The sequence below is a fragment of the Anolis carolinensis genome, chromosome 3, assembly GCF_035594765.1.
Source record: "Anolis carolinensis isolate JA03-04 chromosome 3, rAnoCar3.1.pri, whole genome shotgun sequence".
NCBI lineage: Eukaryota > Metazoa > Chordata > Lepidosauria > Squamata > Dactyloidae > Anolis > Anolis carolinensis.
Window position 1 is genome coordinate 31,175,288 of NC_085843.1, and position 20,335 is coordinate 31,195,622.

The 20,335-nt window shown below is 45.1% G+C and overlaps 1 protein-coding gene across 2 annotated transcripts in view; it reads right to left on the reverse strand.

Moving 5' to 3' along the window:
- The window catches only part of lnx2 (ligand of numb-protein X 2), a 113,832-nt gene extending 97,862 nt beyond the window's left edge, over positions 1–15,970 (reverse strand). The window contains exons 1-2 of one of the 2 annotated variants that reach the window (XM_016996322.2): positions 15,770–15,970; positions 8,332–8,384 (exon numbers count right to left, since the gene is read on the reverse strand). The gene's annotated coding sequence lies outside the window, so the exon portion shown is untranslated. The remainder of the gene's footprint in view (positions 1–8,331; positions 8,385–15,769) is intronic. The other variant, XM_016996321.2, reaches the window with a different exon arrangement.
- Between the last annotated feature and the right edge of the window lie 4,365 nt (positions 15,971–20,335).

Here is a 20,335-nt window from a genome sequence, read left to right on the forward strand (position 1 = left end):
GTTGTAACAACAGCAACTGGTCTTGCGAAACCCTCTTATAGTGCCATGGCAATGGAAATGACGGGAGGGAAAAGGCTGACTACCCACCAAAGGCGCAACAACAAGCCTCCTGACTGTTGCTTCTCCTCCCCCTCCCTCCCCTTGAGCAAAGCCGTCCCATGTGGCACCTGGAAGTGGCTCCTGGGTGTCTTTATTTTTAGGTCTGTTTCTGGGGTTATTTGGGGTGCTGATTCAGAAAATTGCATTGAACAGACCACATCAGCTCTAGATTATTAAATATGGTTTCCTGTGGGCGAGCAGATGGCACCTACTGGATGGCATATGTTTTGTATCAGAAACTAGAACTGATGTAGTCTAGCCAGTGCAATTTTCTGAATCAACACCCCAAATCTGAAGTTGACAAAAAACTGATTCATAACTCATTTGGTACTAATGTTGGAGAGTAGTCAGTGGTCAAAGTGGTCCCTAGTCAAAAAACGGTTGGGAACCACTGCCTTAGTTCAATGTTAGGCAACAGTAAAAGGTTTCTGAGCACCACCCATTTACACAAATCTGTTAGTAACAACATGCAGGGTTTATGGTGGACTCTGCAGAAAATAACTATTTTATAATCTTGTATTCTTGGGGTCATATAACCATTTCTCAGGTGGGAAGGGGTCGCAAGTGGAAAAACTTGTCCTGCTCTAGATCAAAGCAGTTGATGGCAGTCTTTTTATTTAATCTGCCTGGAGAGGGTGAACTAATTTTTATACTGACCTTCAACACCAGTGTCTTCACAGCCGTATTCTCACATTAAAATACCCTTCTCCGACACTTGTTTATCCACACAACAAACCTACATGGTAGGTTAGCTTGGGAGACAGCGGCCCAAGTTAATTCAATTAGTTTCATGATTACGAAAAGACTTCAACCTGGGGATTGTAATTCTGATTCATACTACTATAATTTTATAATAGAGATGGGTATCATGTAACCCACTCAAAGTTGTTGGACTGCAGTTCCCAACATTTCTGTCACGACCCAGGCTACAGAGCACCAATAACCATACGCAGAGGCCAGATTCTATCTAATATCTTTATTAAGGAAATATATAAAGTTAGTAAAAGCAAATGTAAAAGTTAGTCCAGAAGCAGACCTTTCAGGAAAGGTCAAAATTAGTCCAAAGAAACAATGTCCAATATGAAATATTAAGGTCCAAAGTTGTAATCCAATAACCGAAACACTCACTTTGCCAGGCAAAGTGAGGGGAGATGACAAGGTCCTTTAGTCCATGAACTTGAGCAAGGCTAGGAGATAACTTGATACTTGAAAACAAGGCTTGAATCGTGGAACAAGGTAACGAGGAACAAGAACAAGGTCCGTGGAATAACTTGGTAAAATCCGTGAAACAAGGCAAGGTTTAGTCCTGGGAAACAAGGCAAGGTCCGTAGGTAAACAAAGGCTGGGAAGCAGGAGCGAAGGCAGGAAACAAGGACAAGGCTTGAGCAGGAACGAGGCTTGAAACGGAGCGCGCTGTCCAGACACAACTCGCTCCGGAGGCTGACGAATTGACTCCGCAAAGTTACTCCGCGGGTAAAACACCTATATAGAGTCTAACTTTCCCGCCGAGAGCAGTTCTCTGGGAACCAGAAACGAAAGCTAATCTCTGAGACCAGATGTTTGACTCCTTAAAGATTCTCATGGAAAGCAGGCTTAATTGGCAAATTCTTAGCAATTATTCTCGCACTCCTGCGCGAGGCTGCTTCCAAACCTCTCTGTTGTTTACAAAACTCATGGCGAGAAAACACTGGAGATGTAGCCTCAGTATTTGTTTGACATACTTCTGGAACATAATCCTCTTGCAGGTGCAAGGTTCCCAGATCTGGCTGGGAAGAATCTTTCTGGGAAGAATCCAGTTCTGACTGGGAAGGTAAAAAACCCAAGTTTTCTTCTTCATCAGGCATCACAATGTCATGAGCAGGACTACAAGGCCCATGGGTCATCACACTATCCCCCTCCTCAAGCCCCCTCCCAAACTGGGACTCTCTCCCCGAGGCGTGAGGTCGTGGCTTGGCGGGATAGGTCTGATGGAAGCGACGGGTTAGATCAGGAGCATGAACTGTGGAAGCGTCTTCCCAAGAGCGTTCCTCAGGGCCAAAACCCACCCAGTCAATGAGATATTGCAGGCGGCGGCGGTGAAAGCGAGAATCCAAAATGTCCTGAACCTCGAACTCGTCCTCCCCATCCACCAAAATAGGGACGGGGGCCGGCCGGTCTACATCTGGCCGCACACCATCCGCCGGAAGGAGCAGGGAGCGGTGAAACACTGGGTGAATGCGCATTGAGCACGGAAGTTGGAGTTTGAAAGTCACGGGGTTAAGTTGCGCCACCACTGGATAGGGGCCAATGAAACGGGCATCTAACTTCCGGCAAGGGCGATGGGAGGGCAAAAAGCGAGTGGACAGAAAAACCCGATCTCCTACCTTGATTTCGGGGCCCGGCTGGCGATGTTTGTCCGCGTGACGTTTATAGTCCTCCTTGGCTTGTTCCAGTTGCTGGAGCAAAAGTTGTTGCACCGCTGTGAGTTCCTGCAGCCAATCTTCTGCTGCGGGAACTTCTGAAGTTTCAATGACAGGGGGAAAGAAACGTGGATGGAAGCCGTAGTTTGCAAAGAACGGCGTTTCTTTTGTAGAAGCCTGGACTCCATTGTTGTAGGCAAATTCCGACAGTGGTAACAGAGAAGCCCAATTGTCCTGTTGGTAGTTTACATAACAGCGAAGGTACTGTTCCAAAGTGGCATTGGTGCGCTCCGTTTGCCCATCCGTTTGGGGATGATGAGCTGAAGATAAACGAGAGTCTATGCCCAATAGTTTTTGTAGTGCTTTCCAGAAACGAGAGGTGAATTGGGATCCACGGTCTGTGACCAAACTCTTGGGCAATCCATGTAGTCTGAAAACATGTTGGAGGAATAAATCTGCAGTCTCTTGGGCCGTGGGAAGACCTTCACAGGGAATGAAATGGGCTAACTTGGTGAAAAGGTCCACCACCACTAGGATCGTGGTGAATCCACAGGAAGGTGGTAAGTCAGTGATAAAATCCGCAGAAATTATTTCCCATGGGCGAGATGGGTTAGGAAGGGGGTGTAGAAGCCCTGAGGGCTTCTCCCTTCTTATCTTGGAGCGCTGGCATACTGGGCAGGTGTTAACATATTTTTCCACATCCTTGCGGATCTTGGGCCACCAGAAATCTCTTAGGATCAAATGCATGGTTTTAAATAGTCCGAAATGCCCTGCTGGTTTGCAGTCATGACACAGACGAAGTGCTTTTTCCCTGCCCGGTCCGGGTGGGATATAAACATGATTTCTATAGCAAAGCAGTCCATCTTTAAGCGAAAAGGGAAAATGCAGACCTTGACGAAGTTGGTCCTGCGCCCAGGCATCTGCTTGCTGACTAGCCCTGATTTCTTGAGCACAGATGGGCCCTGGAGTAGAGGGAGTTGAATCAATGGGAGTGCATTTGGTGTTCCCCACTGTGAGCGTGGCAAAGTTCTCGGGTTGTAGTAGTTGGGATTCAAAGGTCTCCTTGCGTCCTGCAGCGTATTCCGGTTTACGTGACAGGGCGTCTGCTTGCTTGGTTTGGGCTGGGGTCACATAATGAATCTGGAAGTTGAAACGTTCAAAGAATAAAGCCCAACGTTGCTGCCTCTGATTTAGCTTGCGGGCAGTTCTTAGATGTTCTAGATTCCGATGATCAGTGTGGACTTCAATGGGAAATTTGGCCCCTTCTAGCCAATGTCTCCAAGTTTCAAAAGCTGCCTTTATGGCTAATAGTTCTTTTTCCCAAATGGTATAGTTCCTCTCTGGTGCGGTTAGTTGACGAGAATAATAGGCACAAGGATGAAGGTGATCTCCCACCGGTTGTAGGAGCACAGCCCCAATTGCCACATCAGAGGCGTCCGCTTGCACCACAAAAAGGGTTTCAGGATCTGGATGCTGAAGGATTGGCTGAGATGTGAATAATTTCTTTAGTTGCTGGAACCCTTTCTCTGCTTGATCAGTCCAGCGGAAGGGCTGTTTTCCACGGATGCAGCTAGTGATTGGGTCAGACCAGCGGGCAAAATCTGGAATGAACTTACGGTAATAGTTCGCGAACCCCAAGAATCGCTGCACCTCCTTCTTGTTAGTTGGCGCCCGCCATTCCAATACTGCTGAAACCTTGGCTGGATCCATGGAGAGCCCTAGAGGCGAGATACGGTATCCAAGGAAATCTACCTCTTGTAGATCAAAAGCGCATTTTTCTAGCTTGGCATAAAGTCCATGATCCCGCAATCGTTGCAACACCATTTTGACGTGGTTCTCATGTTCTGATTGTGATCTAGAAAACACCAAAAAATCGTCCAGGTAGATTATCAAGAACCTATCTAGATAGTCCTGGAAAATGTCATTGACAAAATGCTGGAACGTTGCGGGAGCTCCGCATAATCCATAATTCATAACTCGGGACTCGAATAATCCGAATTTAGTCTGGAAGGCGGTCTTCCACTCGTCCCCTTCTCTGATGCGAACTAAGTTGTAAGCTCCCCGAAGATCCAGCTTGGTGTAAACCTTGGCTCCTCGAAGTCGGTCTAGTAGATCCGAGATTAAGGGCAGGGGATAGCTGTTCCGCTTGGTGATATTATTCAATGCTCTGTAGTCCACCACCAAGCGTAATTCCCCTGACTTCTTCTTCACAAACATCACTGGGGAGGCGGCTGGGGATTGAGAGGGTCTGATGAATCCCTTGCGAAGGTTTGTCTCTATGAATTCCCTGAGAGCTTCTTGCTCTGGTTCAGTCAGGGAGTAGAGATGCCCTCGCGGGATCGGGGCCCCCTCCACCAAGTCAATGGCACAGTCATAAGGTCTATGTGGGGGTAATTTTTCGGCTTCTTTTTCATTGAATACATCCCAATACTCGGAGTACTTCTTTGGCAAGGTGATAATGGGCTCGGTGTCTGTGGCATGGCAGACCTTGGCTACGAGGCAATGGTTTTGGCAGTACTTTGAAGCAAACTGCAGTTCTCTGTTGGACCAGGAGATGCTTGGGTCGTGAAGTGTCAGCCATGGAATCCCCAAAATCACAGGGAAATGGGGAACCTCAGTAACAAAGAAGGAAATCTCTTCCATATGTTCCCTTATCCACATCCTGGTGGGTTCCGACCACTGGCTTACGGGGCCCGTCTTGAGAGGGCGGCCATCGATGGCTTGCACCACACGGGCATTCTTGAAGTCATGATATTGTAATCCCAGAGAGTCGGCATACTCTCTATCAATGAAATTGTTGGTAGCTCCTGAGTCTATCATGGCGTGGATCATGACGGGTCCCTTTTTTGCTGACCATAAGGTGACCACTAGAAGGAACAGGACCCCGGTTGGCGGCTCTTGAATGGGTTTCTTGACCGGGTTGGCGAGCCTCTCTACGCCCGGTCGTTGGCTTCCCCCGCCGGCTGTGTGCCAGCCGCCTCAGACGTCTTCGTCTCCGTGGAGGACGCCGCCGCAAGACGGGCGGCGGGCTTCCCTTTGGCTGGGCACTCTCTGGCGAAGTGGCCCCCATTCCCGCAATACCAACAGAGATTTAGGCGTTGGCGGCGGGCCTTCTCGGCGGCATCTAATCTGGGACGCACATTGCCCAACTGCATCGGCACCTCCTCGCTCCCTCTGGGGTATGGGGATGGTGGTGGGGGTCTCCACACTGGACGCGGCTGAACGCTGGCGGGAGCGGGGGGTTTTGCCCCAGCTCTACCGCTCTGGCCTCGTACCCACTGCTTCCTGTTGGCAATCATGACTTCAGCCCGTAAACATTGATCGATGAGTGCTTCCAGCGTTTGGGGAGGATCCACCTTGGAGATTTCCTCCAGCATTTCAATGTTGAGACCCTCCCGAAATTGTCCTCTGAGGGCAACATCGTTCCAGCCGGTGTTGTGGGCCAGCACTCGGAACTCGGCTATGTACTGAGACATGGGTCTGTCTCCTTGGAAGAGGCGGCGGAGTTTGTGCCCGGCTGCCTCCAAATTGTCCTCGATTCCCCAGGTCGCCTTAAGGTGGTCCAAGAAATGTTGCGCTGACCTTAGATGTGGGGAGGCTTGGTCGAACAGAGCCGTCGCCCAGTTAGCCGCTGGCCCGTCTAGGAGACTGTAAATCCACGCCACCTTGATGTCTTCCTGGGGAAACTCGGCATCATGGGCCTCTAGATAAGCTTGGCATTGGCGACGGAAAACATGAACCTTAGAAGCTTCTCCAGTAAACTTGGTTGGCAACGCCATGGCCGGAAGACGGATTCCGCGTTCCTTCAAACCCTTTATTTCTCCATCCTGTGCATTGAGCTTATCACGGATTCGGTCCACCTCATCCTTGTCGATGGTGTAGGTAATCGGCTGGCCGCTCGGCCCAGGTACGACTCCGGTAGACATTCTGGCCGAGGTTAATTGGTGCTTAGGGTGGCGGAGTCAAACTGTCACGACCCAGGCTACAGAGCACCAATAACCATACGCAGAGGCCAGATTCTATCTAATATCTTTATTAAGGAAATATATAAAGTTAGTAAAAGCAAATGTAAAAGTTAGTCCAGAAGCAGACCTTTCAGGAAAGGTCAAAATTAGTCCAAAGAAACAATGTCCAATATGAAATATTAAGGTCCAAAGTTGTAATCCAATAACCGAAACACTCACTTTGCCAGGCAAAGTGAGGGGAGATGACAAGGTCCTTTAGTCCATGAACTTGAGCAAGGCTAGGAGATAACTTGATACTTGAAAACAAGGCTTGAATCGTGGAACAAGGTAACGAGGAACAAGAACAAGGTCCGTGGAATAACTTGGTAAAATCCGTGAAACAAGGCAAGGTTTAGTCCTGGGAAACAAGGCAAGGTCCGTAGGTAAACAAAGGCTGGGAAGCAGGAGCGAAGGCAGGAAACAAGGACAAGGCTTGAGCAGGAACGAGGCTTGAAACGGAGCGCGCTGTCCAGACACAACTCGCTCCGGAGGCTGACGAATTGACTCCGCAAAGTTACTCCGCGGGTAAAACACCTATATAGAGTCTAACTTTCCCGCCGAGAGCAGTTCTCTGGGAACCAGAAACGAAAGCTAATCTCTGAGACCAGATGTTTGACTCCTTAAAGATTCTCATGGAAAGCAGGCTTAATTGGCAAATTCTTAGCAATTATTCTCGCACTCCTGCGCGAGGCTGCTTCCAAACCTCTCTGTTGTTTACAAAACTCATGGCGAGAAAACACTGGAGATGTAGCCTCAGTATTTGTTTGACATACTTCTGGAACATAATCCTCTTGCAGGTGCAAGGTTCCCAGATCTGGCTGGGAAGAATCTGTCTGGGAAGAATCCAGTTCTGACTGGGAAGGTAAAAAACCCAAGTTTTCTTCTTCATCAGGCATCACAATGTCATGAGCAGGACTACAAGGCCCATGGGTCATCACAATTTCTCACAAATGTCTATGCTGGCAACAGTTGCTAAAAGTTGTGTTCCAGTCACATCCACCTCAATTTTACAACATAAGCTTCCGTTATATGAAAATAATGAAATCAGTATCATGCAGTCAACTGAATTAATCTTAGAAGGAAAATATTTTATCTCAATGTCATACAGAAAATAAGATCTGACTTCATTTATTCAAGTTGGAATCATCCAGTCATGCTGCATTTTCAAAGAGAAAAAGACATTGCAAATCCATAATCTAAAGCCATACTTTCAGAAGTTAAATTCCTAAGCAACCGAGTCAGTCAAGTAAAATATTATACACACAGTGCTATATCTTCTTTTGGCAGGATCTAGATTGTATCTGTTTGTTCCTCCACCCATCCATACTGTGCAATTCCAGCCCATTTTATATAGGATGACATCCAGAGAACTAACCAATAGTTCCCTTTCTCAGAAATTCACTCCATCTTCCATACAGAAAAGAACTTGCTTTATTAGCCTTCTTTGCCCTAATCCTCTCCATTCAGGAACAGTGCTGTCAGGAATGATAGGATTTTTATCACCAACACAATACAGGATGAGGAAGGCTGACTTGCATCAACAAAAACAATGCTGATATATATAACACTTCAACTTTAATGAACTGCTTTTAGTATCCAATGATGAGAGATAGTTTTGGCACTAAATCTCAGGAATATAACCATTCCTTCTCTTAGGGCATCTAGAACCACTTGTTCTCCAGCAAACACAGGCTTGTCAACCCTATTTTTCCTGCAATGCAAATGATAGATTAAAGGATATTTACAGAGGAATTACTACTGCTGGGATTGGGGGCTGAGCCAGCCTCTAAGTCATCAATTTTTCCCCTCATATTTGTTTCCTGACATACCTTTTAGCTGGACTGCAATACTGGCAATAATCCAATGCCATGCATTTTGGGATCTGGTATGGGAAAAAGTAAAGAAATTAAGCTTTAAAAAGGGGATAGGACTTGATATTTACATTAATATACTGTGCGAAATGCCAAAATACCTTAAAGGTGCCAGATTCCATCTGATATTGGAAGCAAGGCAGGGTGAACCCTTGTTAGTATTTGGATGGAAGACCATTAATGGATATCAGGGACTGTTGTCTATATTGTAGGGGAAGGAACTTGAAAAATATCTCTAAGAGTTCCTTCCTAGCTTCCAACTGCATTAAATGATCAGTATAGATGGGGACTCAGTTTTGAATCTCTGCCCAAATCCTTGAAATTTAAGCTCTAGGTAAGTCATAGTCTCTCAAAAGAAAGACTTTAGAGAAAGACAATAGCACCCTGCTCCTGAATGAATCTTAGTAGGAAACCCTTATTACAGGATCATCGTAAGTCAAAGTAAAATGGAAGGGGCACAAAAAAACCCCAATCATGACAATAAGAAGGAAAAGCTAGAAAGAACTCAGACATCCATCAAAATTGGGAGGGCACAGTGCCAAGAACATTAGAAAAAAGCGAAAAAAGTTTTTAATCAAGCCCATGGAACTAAAGATGTTCTGATTCCATCTAGCACAAAATATTTTAGGACAACTACAGAAATATTATATGAATACAGTGGCTACGAATAGATTTTTAAACACAGGCTCTTTAATCAGAAATGCCATACCAGATGCCAGGATTAAGAACGTATGGCCATCAAGGTTGCTTTCGGGTCACCAAAAGTCGGAAATGATTTGAAGGCACATAACAATAACAAATCATGCTCCGATTGGGATATTTCCCAAGGCTGGTAGAGGAAAACAAAATGCTGAGAAAATGGAACCATTTGTTTGATGGGCATGATAATCTTAATGTTCAAAACCGCAACTTTTAAATAGGAAGGATCAGAGTAACTAGGGAAATTTTTTATCAGGGATCCTGTTTTATCCAGTATTTCAGCAGTGTCCTTGTGGAGGGCAGGTGCAGAGAACTGGTGAAATTTGATAATGCCATGCTGAGAAGCATTTGTAACACAGGCGGATTGCAGGATTGATACAGGATGATACAGATGACCTTAGGAATTGAGGGTATCATAGAACAGAATTCAACACAAAAATATAAAAGCCACATTTTGGGCGAAAATCATTTCTAGTCTTCACTAGGATAGAGGCTTCTCCACCCAAATAACATAGGAAGAAAAGGGTCTGGGGGGCCTTGATCAATCATAGCTGGGTCATGACAAAGCAGGTGAATGGCAGCTTCTGGATACATCAGGCACAGTAATTCTAGTAGGAAAAGATATTTCACTTAAAGAACAGGAAAAAAAATTCCTGACAGCAAGAGCTATCCACCAGAGTTTCCCAAAATATTATGGGATGTATATATACATGGCAAGCACTGTGTAGAAATATTTGGTTTTTCGTGGCATGGAGAAAACTGGAAATTATTCACGCTCACTTGTAAGGATTAATAGTTGAAAATTTACGCTCCTAAATTCAGGATTGGAAATAGTGAGTTCTGAAGACCATAAATGGCATCTAGGCCTATTTCCGAGGCACTTGATCCATTCTTTCAACTTTGAGGCTTGCTGCTAAAAACAATTTTGATGAGAAATGAGAATTGTCAGTCCTGGGAGCTTCAAGAAGGGGTGGTACAACTTCTCCATACCTGTTTTCAGCACCAGGTATGGACTTCTCCCCACTTCCATGTTGTTGTTTTTTTGAGGAGCTGGTACAGTTGAAAACTGTTTTTCGACTCCAGAGTTTGCTGACTTCTGGGGCCCATCCATACTACAGTTTAGGGAGGTGCATTTGGGATTCTCAAGCAGAGAGCTCTATTGCCTCATCAAACTACACACCCCAGGATCCCACCAGATGGAACCATGGCATTGCTTTGAGCTTATTCATTGCAAACACCAAATCTAGTTTTTGTCCCTTACAGTGATTAAGGATAAATTCAAAAGAAAACAAGAAGTTCAAGTTAGCATGTCTAAAGGACTGTAATAAAAACAAAGATTGAAATAAGGGGTCTGAAAAGGAATACAACTACAGTGTTCCCTCACTACTTCGTGGTTCACTTTTCGCGGATTCGCTGTTTCGTATTTTTTTCAATAAACTCTAAAAGACTATTATAAATCATAAAAAATACAATTTACAGCCTAAGGAAGGGAGGAAGGAGAAGCCAAAGGGAGAGAAAAGGAGCCCAAGCGGCAACAGCAGGAGAAGAAGGTGATTTATCAACATACAATTGGTTGATAAAGACTTAAAATAGTATATAACTACTAAAATAATGTATAAATATTAAAATAAATATAGTGTCCCTACTTCGCGGATTTTCACTTATTGCGGGTGGTCCTGAAACCTAACCCCAGCAATAAGTGAGGGAACACTGTACACCACTTGCTACCAATTTAGGGGAAGAATCTTAATGTGTTGGTAAAGTACCTCCTTAGAACATGGATATTTCCTGGTTTGATTCCAATTTAAGCAGATGCCAAATAGCAAAAACAATACCTGTCATGAGTGCATCCTCCAAAGTTCTGGGGTTTATAGTTTCATGAGACACTAATTCTCCCTGGCAGATATTTCTAAATACCATTCAAAACTACAGATCCCAGGAGCACTAAAAGTAGGATCAATGTTATCTAACTGTATAATGTGAAACAGGATAAGGTGTGATTGCTAACTGCCATCAAATCACATTTAACTTATGGCAACCCTATGAATAAGATACCTCAAATACCCACGGTCCTTAATTGCCCTGCTGATGTCTTGAACACTCAGGGCTGTGGCTTCAGTGACTGAGTCCATCTACCTGAAATGTGGTCTTCCTCTTTTCCTACTGCTTTCAATGTTCCAAGCATTAAGGCAGACAATACTGTCCCCATCATTATTTGACACAGCAAATATACAGGGCATGCAATTAGGTGGAGATCACAGAAGAGATAGGGATACCTCTAAACACCGAAAAGCATTAGATACATTGAGGAAAAATATGCTGTATTTTGATGGTGTTCTGATTCAGCTATGGTTATAGTAGGCCATTGTATTTGTATTGGGATGGACTCTCAGAAACCTAGAAACTTGACTTTGCTCTCAAACCACTGATCTAGCTCAGTACAGTTCACATTGACTGGCTGAAGTTCCCTAGGATTTCAGAAAGTACCTGGAGATGTACCTGGAGATGATGGAGAACGCAGCTGGGAAGAGAGATGTGCCACCAAGTTACAGCCCTTCCCACAACAACTTGTTCAGGTACCTAGTTAACCTCCCCTCCAGACTAGATCAACACTTGCTTTATTCCAACAAGGCTACTACATACTATATGGAGATATTGGAAATTTCTTGCTATGAAACTCCAGTTGTAGAATTTCCTCTCCTTAGATGCTCAGGGTGCATCTAGATGAGTGCTTCCCAACCTGTGGTCCATGGACCACCAGTGGTCCCAAGAACTAAAATATGGTCCTCACCATTACTATACTGTTGCAACGATACCAGCTGGTCTTATGAAACCCTCTTATAGTGCAGAGGCAACGGGAATGTCAGGAGGGGAGAGGCTGACAACCCAGGAAAGGTGCGACAACAAGCCTCCTGACTGCTTCTCCTCATCCCCCCTCTCTCCCCTTGAGCAGAACTGTTCCACGTGGCGCCTGGAAGCAGGAACGCCTGGGTGTCTCCGTTTTTAGGCCTGTTCCTGGGATTATTTGGATAGACCACATCAGCTCTAAATAATTAAAAATGGTTTTCTGTGGGTGAGCAGACGGCAATTACTGGATGGCATATGTTCTATGTCAGAAATTAGAACTAATGTGGTCTATCCAATGCAACTTTCTGAATCACCACCCCAAATAACTAAGCCGAATCTAAAGTTGACTAAAAACTGATTTGTAACCCTTCTGGTACTAATGTTGGAGAGTGGTCTCTGGTCAAAGTGGTCCCTGGTCAAAAAAAGGTTGGGAACCACAGATCTAGACTGTAGAGCCAGTGCAGTTGGGCACCACTTCAACTGCCATGGCTAAATGCTGTGAAGTTCTGTAATTTGTAGTTTGGTGTGGCACCAGCACTCTTTGACAGAGAAGGCTAAAGACCTTGGAAAAACTTTCCCATAAAATCTGGGAGGTGCAATGGGACTGAGTTAAGACATGTTTCTAACGTTTAGCCTTGTTCTTTTTTTTTCTCTTTGCCAGTCACATAATAATCTATAGTCTGTCTGAATTATTCTATTTTAAATCAAAGTTGACTTGATAATCTTACTGGTAATAATAATAATAATAAAACTTTATTTATATACCGCCCTATCTCCCGGATGGGACTCAGGGCGGTTTACAGTCATAAAAGCAACACAACATTACATAACGACATAACACACATTATTAAACAAGGTAAAATAATACAATTATAACAATAAATCACACTTACATGACCAGATCAAGGGGACGGGAACCATAAACCCAATATATTAAAATGTATCATTTTAGGCTAGGGAAATCTTGTGCAATGTATTCAGGCTCAGAAATCGGCGGTAGTCCAATATAATTACTCAAAAACCTGCCGACACCACCAGGTCTTCAGTTCCTTACAGAAATTGGATAATGTAGGGGATTGCCTGATCTCTTTTGGCAGTGCATTCCAGAGCCTGGGGGGGGGGGGGGCACTGCCGAGAAGGCTCGTTCCCTCGTCCCCACCAGCCGCACTTGAGACGGTGGTGGAAGCACGAGAAGAGCCTCCCCGGAAGATCTCAAGGTCCGCACTGGCTCATAGGAGGAGATGCGAACCTTTCTAATCTTTAGATTCTGATATGTCACTACCAAAAAAGTCATTTTTATTATACATGTAAGTTTATTTTATGCTACTTATGGCAACCCTATGAATGAGGGACCACCTGTTCTTAATAGTCATGCTCAGGCCTTGTACACTTAGGGCTGCAGTTTCTGTACTGAGTCCATCCACCTGCAGTATGGTCTTCCTCTTTTCCTACTACTTTCAACATCACCAAACATTTATGCTACCCAGCCAGCAGTTTCTTGCAGACAGTACTCTTACACACACACTTGCAGTTTTCCCCATAGCCACTCAACACAAACTCTTTGCACATATAAAAAAAACCCCAGAGATTGTCCAGATGATTTTCTTGGAACTTGAAAACTTGGGGGAATGCTTACAAACCATATACAAAGCAACAGGCTCTGGGAGAGAGTGAGACCCTCTTGGTTCAAAATACTAATTCAAAAGAAGCTTCTAAGTGTTCACCAATATGAGGAAGAAAGGCCCAACAGAAGAGTCCTGCATTTGTTTGGGAGGCATCTACTCTTTTTATACACTCTTGAACTCTGGTCCTGTTGTGCTGCCCTTGAAAATGTATGTTTTCACACAAGGGAAGGAGGATGTAAACAAATTGCATATCCTTGCAGGTAACAATTATGCAAAGACAGAATAAAGACAGAAAGTTTGGTTAGAGGCTGTCACTTACCATTCATACCTGGAGCCTGGAAGTTTGGAATAGAAATGACTCAAACCTACAACTGATAGGCACTGAGGGACACTAGGGGGACTGGGGACCTTCCACACAACCATATAACCCAGAATATCAAGGCAGAAAATCCCACAATATCTGCTTTGAACTGGGGCCCCCTTCCACCAGCTGAATAAAATCTGCTTTGAACTGGAATATATGGCAGTGTGGACTCAAAGAACCCAGGTCAACGCTGATATTGGCTGTGTGGAAGAGCCCTCAGTTACCTGAGTCCACACTGCCATATATTCCAGTTCATAGCAGAAAATGTGGGATTTTATTCAGCTGTGTGGAAGGGGTCTAAGAGGCAATCCATAGCGTGAGAAATAAAGGTTGGCCCATTAGTTTTGCCACAAATCAGGATATCAACACTAGGAGCAAGTCACTTCCATTTTTAATACAATCCACTGGTCTGAGAAAACAGACCCTAGGCCTTTCCTAAAGCTTCCTTCAAAAATTTCCAAAGTTTGGGGAGCCACTGGCTTAAAATCTGCTCATAAATAAAAGAACCTATCATAAAGTAAAAGAATAATTTTGAAGCAAGATAAGGTATGTGTGCAGAAGTGCTATTCCAGAATTCAGAAACAGCTTATAATTGGTGTGCCCTCTTGTCCCTGCACACCATTCTTAATTATTGGAGGATTATGTGGCTCCATGCTCACTTCACCTCCCAGGGTGCTTCTGCACTGTAGAATTAATGCAGTTTGACACCAAGTATATGTAGCTTCAGGTTGCCTAGGGGCTTGTGACAACCCCATGATATTTTATAGGGTTTCCTAGGCAAGGAAGACTAGGAGTATACTTACACTATAGTCTCCCTTCCCTAAGGGCCCTTCCAGACAGCCCTATATCCCAGAATATCAAGGCAGAGAATCCCAAATTATCTGAGTGTGGACTCAGATAACCCAGTTCAAAGCAGATATTGTGGGATTTTCTGCCTTGATATTCTGGGATATAAGGCTGTCTGGAAGGGCCCTTAGAAACCCTATACATTTGCATTATAGAATTAATGAGTATTGGTTGGCACTACTTTAACTACCACAGCGGGATGCTGTGAAATCCTGGAACCCTCTGGCAGAGGAGGGTGGAGGCCTTGTAAAACTGCAACTCCCATGATTCCATAGCAAGGAGCCCTGGCAGTTGGAGTGATGTTAAACTGCATTAACCCTACAGTGTAGAAGAAGTATGGGCCCACTTGGGCCCTCCAGGTGTTTTGGACTTCAACTCCCACCATTCCTGACAGCCTCAGGCCCTTTCCTTTTCCCCCTCAACCGCTTAAGCTGAGGGCCTGAGACTGTTAGGAATGGTGGGAGCTGAAGTCCAAAACACATGGAGGACCAAAGTTTGCCCATGCCTGGTGTTGAATGATGCACCATGATGCACCCCCAGATTGCTGTGATGCAGTGGGGTGGGGAATCATTCCTTTCCTCTATCTCCAGCAACATCAGCATCTCATTTTTTTATTTTTTATTTTTTGCTAACCTGGGAAACTGTTTATGTTTGGGATGTGGGGCAATGAATGGGAAACCCAACGCCTGAAGGAGGAGGTGAGGATGGAGTTGGTGATGATGATGCTATATAGGTAGATGTCAGTCACAACAGCCTGCAGGCAAAGGCTGCCAACGGAGGTGGCGGCAGACCAAAAGCGGAGGTAGGAAGGAAGGAAGGAAGGCAGGAAGGCAGGCAACTCAGGGAGAGCAGCTGGGAAAAAGGGGGAGAGAGCGGCTCCAAATGCGCACCGACCCAGGCGCCGCAGTGCCCGGAGGGAGCCTTAAAAGGAAGCGCCTCGGTCCCAGCACAAGACCCGAGCTTTGGAGCGGGCCATAATACCATTTCCCCCCTCCCACTGGAAGTTAATACTCACCCTAAGGGGCAGGAGGAGCCCGGCGTTGCTGCTGTCTCCTGGAAGGAGGCATTGTGGAAGGGCGGCCGGAGAGAGGAGGAGAAGGAGGAGGAGGCTGCAGAGGAAAAGGTCCTCTCCCCCGCCGCACCGCAGCTGGAGCCGCCGGGGCTGCAAGGCAGGCCCTCTGGCTCCTCCTCCTCCTCCTCCTGTTCTGCCACTCGTGGAAGGAGGCAAACTCCAGGCGGGACTTGGCACCTGCGATTCCCCCCACCCACCCACCCACCCCGGCTTAAATGGAGGCTCCTCCTCCCCTTCCTCCTTTTCCTTCTTTCCCCTTCTTCATCCTCCTCCCTCCCTCTCTCCTCTTCTTTCTTCCTCCCGCCTCCTCCTCCTCCTCCTCCTCCTCTCCCCCCACCCAAAGTTGGGGTTCGCCCATGTCAATCTAGTACCAGCCCTGGAAGCATCCAGGTGCACAGGCTACAGTCCATGGATGCAGCTACACTGTTAAGCAGGTATAGGCAAATTTCGGCCCTCCAGGGTGTTTTGGACTTCAACTCCTAGGGGCTGTTAGGAAGAGTGTGAGTTGAAGACCAAAACACCTGGAGGGCCGAAGTTTGCCATGCCCGCTATAGAGTTATTTATTCATTTACCATATTTATATCCCGCCTTTCTCTACCCTGAGGGGGACTCAAGGCGGCTTACAAACGGCAAGTATATAGTGCCTTGTGCATAAAACACAGACATGAAATAGAATGATTAAAATTAAAACAGACGTAAAACATAATTACAATACATTCCAATATGAGACACGTCATCCAAAGACAAGGTCAAAAGTTGTTCCAAAATCCATTGCACCATTTCCAGGTAAAAAAATATTTTGCACTGAGCTATTTATCAAAGGAGCCCCAGTGGCGAAGTGTGTTAAAGCGCTGAGCTGCTGAACTTGCAGACCAAAAGGTCCCAGGTTCAAACTCGGGAGTGGCATAAGCGGCCACTGTTAGCTCCAGCTTCTGCCAACCTAGCAGTTCGAAAACATGCCAATGTGAGTAGATCAATAGGTACCGCTCCGGCGGGAAGGTAACGGCGCTCTATGCAGTCATGCTGGCCACATGACCTTGGAGGTGTCTACGGACAATGCTGGCTCTTCAGCTTAGAAATGGAGATGAGCACCAACCCCCAGAGTCAGACATGACTGGACTTAACGTCAGGGGAAAACCTTTACCTTTACCTATTTATCAAAGGCCTGCTCCCAAAGCCAAGTTTTTACTCTCTTCCTGAAGGTTAGGAGAGAGGGGGCTGCTCTAATATCCCTAAGGAAGGAGTTCCACAGCCGGGGGGGGGGGGGGGAGCACTACTGAGAAGGCCCTGTCTTTCGTCCCCACCAGTCGTGCTTGCGAAGGTTGGATCAAGAGCAGGGCCACCCCAGATGATCTTAAACTCCGAGGTTATGTAGTTCCTCATTTCTTTGACTCAGCAGTTCCCCACCTTCCTAATGCCATGACCCCATAATACAGTTCCTCATGATGTGGTGACCCCCCAACCATAAAATTATTTTCATTGCTACTTCATAACTGCAATTTTGCTACTGTTATGAATCGCAATGTAAATATCTGACATGCAGGGTGTATTTTCATTCACTGGACCAAATTTGGCACAAATACCCAATACGCCCAAATTTGAATCCTGGTGGGGGTTGGGGGGGGGGATTGATTTTGTCATTTGGGAGTTGTAGTTGCTGGGATTTATAATTCATAAAACAACAATGTATGTGCATATACACTCTTATTTTACTTGCAAGAAATGTAACAAGGATATACTTTCTACAACTCTGCCTGAGAGTAAGTTACTTCAAACTGTATTATTTATAATGAAATTACTTGTATCAAAAGTAAAGATACAAATCTCATATTATAATCCAACAAAGGGTATAATGTTCAAGGAGTAAGTAACAGACATAAAGCGAAGCATGTGGGTACAACCAAGCCCATATTAGTCCTGGGGCTACGTAAAGTCTTGAGTCCCATCGCAATCGTAGTAGAGAAATTCAAAATAATGACTACTGTATTGAAAGGGATTCTTCATTTGACTTGCAACACCAAGAACAGGAACACAATAAGGTCTCCTGGGTTGTCTCCCTTGTTTCATTATAACTTTTTTTGGTGTTATGCCTGTCTTTATCTTATTATGCATTAGCACAATTCCTGTTAGTAGCTTTGGCTCTGTTTTGAATGGAGTTCTATAATGAGCAAGATTTATAATTCACCTACAAAGAGCATTCTGAATTCCACCAACGATGGAATTGAACCATACTTGGCACACAGAACTCCCATGACCAACAGAAAATACTGGAAGGATTTGGTGGGCATTGGCCTTGAGTTTTGGAGTTGTACGTGCAATTCACCTACACCCAGAGAGCGCTGTGGACTCAAACAATGATAGAGCTGGACCAAACTTGGCCATATTGAGAATACTCAATATGCCCAAATGTGAACACTGGTGTAATTTGAAGAAAATAGACCTTGATATTTTGGGGTTGTAGTTGCTAGGATTTATAGTCCACCTACAATCAAAGAGCCCCTTGAACCCCACCAATGATAGATTTGGGCAAATTGGGCTTTTGGTGGAAGATTCGTCATCTGTTTCAAAAAAGAAAGAGAAGGACAGGCAAAGAGATATTCAGCCTTCTCTGCCAAAGGAGTTCCTAAGACCATCAGAAATATGTGTTTTCTGGTGGTATTTGGCAATCCCCCTGACACCCCTCACAACCCCCCCCCCCCCCAGGGGCCCCTACCCCCAGGTTGAGAAACACTGTCGTAACTGCCATATTTCAAAGAGTTGTTTATTTATTTATTTACAGTATTTCTATTCTGCCCTTCTCACCCCAAAGGGGACTCAGGGCGGATCACATTGTACACATACAAGGCAAACATTCAATGCCATATGAACATAGAGACAGAGGCAATTTAACCTTCTCCAGCTTCCTGAGGGTATGCTCGATCCCGGCCACAGGGGGAGCAGTTGCTTCATCATCCACTGTGAAGCCGACTTCCTCATTCCTTTCCTCATGCTGGTGGCAGTTTTATGGTGCCGTAAATTTAGTTAAATTAGCCTGCCCACATAGTGGTACCTAAATTTCCTACTTGATAGATGCAATTATCTTTTGGGTTACTTAGGTCAACAATGAACAGGGGCTATTTTTTTAAAAAAAATTAATTGTCGGGTGCACACTCTGACATGGGCTGGCCTCGAACTCATGACCTCTTGGTCATAGTGATTTATTGCAGCTGGCTACTAACCAGTCTGCGCCACAGCTCTTAGCTACCTTCAAGTCAAGGTCTACTTATGGTTATCCCATGAATGAGTGACCTCCAAGTCTCCCTATCCTCAACTGGCCTGCTCAGGTCTGACAGAATTAGGTTATTTATTTATTTAGTGTCAAATGTATGGCATAAATAAGTATAAAACTAATTAAAAAAAGAGGGAACAGAAGCAGTTTAATAATCTTTGACCAAAAACAGGCAACAGCAATTGCATTATCTGTAGCTTTCAACTATTCTTCCTCTGTGCATGAAGCAGGGCATTGTGGACAAGCATACATATGGGGAGTTGTCTGTTCTGCTCCACAGTCACAAAAGGTGGAGGATTCTTCTAGGTAGTGCCATTTAGCCAGGTTGACTTTTGATCTCCCAAAACCATTTCTGAGTCTGTTCAGGGACTTCCAAGTTGCCCATTCTTGATTTGCCTCTGGGGGTAGACCCTGGGGGGGATCCATTTGGGATTTTCTGGTTTAGCTGCCCAGAGGGATACTGTTGCTGTTGCTGGGGAAACATTAAGAAGAATGGAGGTTCTTATGAAACTTTTCTTTGATTTGAATCTATTGGGAGGAGGCTGATAGCCATGCAGAGGACAGCTTTCACAGTGTTCAACCTTATTTCTCTTAGAGTTAGGTGGTTTCCTCGATTGAGTCCATCCATCGGTGGTGAAGATTCCTAGAGTTGTGATTCCTTTTAACTATGATCTAGTAGACTCCTCCTTATGGTGGTCCTATGGATGAGAGACCTACAAGTCACTCTCATCAACAGCCCTACTCAGGAATTGCAGGGCTTCCCTGACTGAATGCACCCATCTGGAATGCAGTTTTCTTCTTTTCCTACTGCCTTCTATTTCACCAAGCATTGTCTTTTCTAGTGAGTCATATTGTCATACGATATGGCCAACGTAGGGCAGCCTCAAGTTTAGTAGTCATCTTGGCTTTTAAGGGAGACTTCAGGCTTGATTTGCTCTACTATAGTTGTCTTTTACAGCCTCATCACACTAGAGCATGAATCCACCTTAAATCCAGCTTCTGCTTCCTGCAGAATTTGAGGCTGTTAAAAAGGATAATTGGAACTCTTCTCCAACACCACATCTCAAATCAGCTTTCTTCATTGTCCAGCTTTCACAATTATCTATGGAAAAGGGAAATATGGCGTGGGCAAACGTAACTTTAGTAGTCAGTGCTATAACTTCCCACGCTTCGCATTTTATCACAATATCTGTTTAACTTGTATGACATAATCTTGTCTTCTTCCTTCATAAGTTGCCTTT